The following is a 3,733-nucleotide window of genomic DNA, read 5'->3' as shown; positions in this document are numbered from 1 at the left end:
GGAGCCCGGAGCGGCCGCTGGAGGCCCCGGCAGCCTCCCCCGCGCGCCCGGCACGCACGCCCCCGCCCGCGCGCCCGGCCCTCGGGTCTGGGGACCAGGGCCGCGCGCTTCCGCGGGCACGTCCGCCCCAGGGGGCTCGCCCGCTGAGCAGGCGGGAAAGCGAGGCCCGGCGACTGCGCAGGAGGGGAAGCGCAGGGACCGGGAGATAGAAACCCTCGGCAGTCTGCAGAAATTCATTCGTTCCTTCATTCATTCGTTTGTGAAATATTGGGCACCTGCTAAGTGGCAGGCATGGAATATTCAACAGTGCGCAAGTCAGATCGGGCCTGTCCTCAGGTCTTTTACAGGAGTGAATCAAATGACTAGGCACATTTATAAATTATTTTGCTAATATTTTTATATGAATTCTTTCTGTGTCCATAAACCCAGCCAACTCCTTGGGAAGTCAGGGAAGGCTTCTCTGAGAAAGGGACATTTGCTCTGAGGCCTGACAGGAGAGCAGGATTAACGGGGGAAGGGCGGGGGAGACAGCCTGGAGGTTGGGGGGTTGGTGGCAGCATGCACAAAGGCCTGGAAACGGGAAGGTTATTTGTCCGTCAGAGGCCAGGGCCTACGGAGGGAAGCAAGAAGAGTGGCACATAGGGATGGGCTCCAGAAAGCTCTTGGCTGCTGGGTAGGGAATGGACTGTGTGGCGGAAGATTTGAGGGAGACCAGGGAAGGGGCTGCTGCTGTCCTCCTGGGAAGATGTGACCAGTATGGAGATGTAGGAGAGGTGGAGTACCGTAGCAATCAGTACTGGCTTGACTCAATGATAGGGAAGCTTCTCTTTCATTTCCAAAAAGCCCTTCACTTCTGTCTCTGGCGTGCACACTGCACAAGCACCCCCACATGGCCTGGTCCAATCCTGCATTTCAGCAAAGGGCTCCGCCCCCCCACCCCCGCCAGAAACCCACGCAGCCTCCTGGATCCCTCCCCCAAATCCAGGGGCTGGGACCTCCTGCATATTCCTGGGATCTGACTCTTCAGCACCATTCATTTTATTTATTAATTTTTTGTTGTTGTTGTTTTAATGTTTATCTTTGAGAGAGGGGGAGAGACTGAGTGTAAATGGGGGAGGGGCAGAGAGAGAGGGAGACACAGAAGCAGGCTCCAAGCTGTCAGCACAGAGCCGGGCTGGGGGCTGGAACTCACAAACCGGGAGATCATGACCTGAGCGATGTCCGACTAACCGACTGAGCCACCCAGACACCCTTCAGCACCATTCATTTTAAAGGTGGTTCTCAGTGGGGGCATTGTAACCCCTATGGAGCATTTTTTTTTTTTTTAATTGTAGGCATATTTTTTGTTGTCTTGCTTATGGGTACTAGAGAGCCACTGGCATTTAGAGGGCAGGAGCCAGGAATATGAGATGTCCTGCAAGGTACTGGAGACTTTCCCAAAGAATTGTTCCATTCCCACAAACACCTGTGTAGGTGAGAAACCCATTCAAAATTCTCTGAAGCCAGGACTTAACTCCATTTTATACATCAATGCCGAGGCTCTTTCACGAGTTTTCAGAAATGCAACTGTGTTTAACTAGACGGGAAAATATACTTTGAGAGCTTTGTGGGGAGTTGGTCACCATTTGGGAAGAGTTTATGAATGGCAACGCCACTCCTAATATTGAGTAGTTGACCAAACAGATTTGCGTTTGTACCTGTGATCTTGGTCCACAGTCATACTTAGTTAGCACTTATTTTAAAATATCAGATATAGGGGCTCCTGGGTGGCTCAGTCAGGTAAGCACCCCACCTCAGCTCAGGTCACGATCTTGCAGTTCCTGGGTTTGAGTCTCTGCGTCGGGCTCTGTGCTGACAGCTCGGCACCTGGAGCCTGCTTAGGATTCTGTGTCTCCCCCTCTCTCAAAAGATTCTGTGTCTCCGCTCACGCTCTATCTCTCTCACTCTCAAAAATAAATAAGTATCCAAATATAAGACAAAATTGGGGACAAAATTTCAGTTGAATGATGAATATCTTACTCTCAAATCCAAACCCGTTCATTAAAAACAGACACAAACTTCTGAGACTTTCCTTTGCCCTCCAGAGAGCTGTGCCCAAGTATTCACACACTGAAATGCATGTTTTGTTATGATTTATTTTTCTTTTACGTCTACATTACATCAGTGCATCACGGATTTGGGGTTTTTAGACTACATGTGTACATGGGCTTTATAATCTATAAATTTTGTTCCCAGTTAGTAATCATTACAAAGTATTTGTGAAATGGGTGTGGGGTTTTAGGGCCAAGAGCCTTAGGCCAGTGGTTCTCAAATTCAAGTGTTTGAAAATCCCCTGGAGAAAACAGACATCTAGGCCCCACCCTCTAGAGTTTCTGATTCACTGATTTAATAGCAAGCTGGAAATTTTTACACGTTTAATAATTCCCTGACGATGCTAAAGGTCCTGGTCTGGGGATTACAGATTTACCTACACAAATGCCAGGTCACCCCTCCGCTCTTGCCTCTAGTTTCTTCCTCTGCAATCAAGAAATCCTAACCTGGGTGCCTGGGTGGCTCAGTCGGTTAAGCGTCTGACTTCAGCTCAGGCCATGATCTCAGCGTTCGTGAGTTTGAACCCTGCGTCCAGACTCTCTGATGTTAGCTTGGAGCCCTTTCTGCCATTAGCTCAGAGCCCACTTCAGATCCCCCCCCCCCCCTCGCAAGAAAGAAAGAAAGAAAGAAAGAAAGAAAGAAAGAAAGAAAGAAAGAAATCCATACCAAGCTCTGATCCTGTTGTCTGGGTGGCACTAAACCCACCTCCCCCCTTTCCGGAGACCATCTCTATGCTTTCTCACTTCCTCCTCAAGAGAGGCCCTCTTTCCTCCCACAACTAATTCTTGCCTGATACCCCGTCCAAAAAGCCCCCGGGCCTGGTCCTTTCCAGGATCCCGTCACCTCCATTCTGTCCCCAGAGATACAGCAAGTGTCACTGGACTTTGTTGTAAGTATCTCTGTCTTGTCACATGGTCCCTAAGAAAAATCTCAGGGGCAGGGCTGGGACCAGGGTGAGGGCCCAAAACTTCAGGGGCCTCCAAAACAAACCAACAACCACCCCAGTAAGTAACCAGAGAAATATTTTCATGCAACATTTTAGGGAATCAAACTTAATGCCTAAATCCATGATGAACAAAATGTTAACATTTTTTACCGTATCACTGATTTTTCCTTTTGTCTCCAGATTCCAAGGCACAGATCCATCCTGCTTTGATTCTGCTTGATTTCAAATCCTGGTTATTTTAAACTCTTGTGCAAATGGCTGGGGCCCTGACTCCGCTGGGGCCCATCAGGGGGGTGGGGAGGGGATAGGAGAAGTGAAAGTCCCCCTCCCCCACTTGGAGTCAGTCTGTAGGTTTCAAGGGACCCCAGGAGTGGAAGAGGGGACTCAGCTAGAGGAGGCAGCTCCAAAGTTTTCTTCTATCCAGTAAAGCCCTTTCCGTTCGTTATCATCCTAATTTTTTTTCATCAAAATTTATTTAATCGTCTTTGATCTGGTCATTGTATTCCCAGCTTTTTCAGCTATCAAAAAACAACAGGGAGAGGCGCATGGGTGGCTCAGTCAGTTAAGCGTGGGACTTCAGCTTCGGCTCAGGTCATGATCTCATGGCTCGTGAGTTCAAGCCCTATGTCCAGCCCTGTGTTGACAGCTCGGAGCCTGGAGCCTGCTTCAGATTCTGTGTCTCCCTCTCTCTGCCCC

Source organism: Panthera uncia (genome assembly GCF_023721935.1).
Source record: "Panthera uncia isolate 11264 chromosome D3 unlocalized genomic scaffold, Puncia_PCG_1.0 HiC_scaffold_8, whole genome shotgun sequence".
In the NCBI taxonomy this organism is placed as follows: Eukaryota; Metazoa; Chordata; class Mammalia; order Carnivora; family Felidae; genus Panthera; species Panthera uncia.
This window is presented reverse-complemented; position numbering follows the sequence as displayed.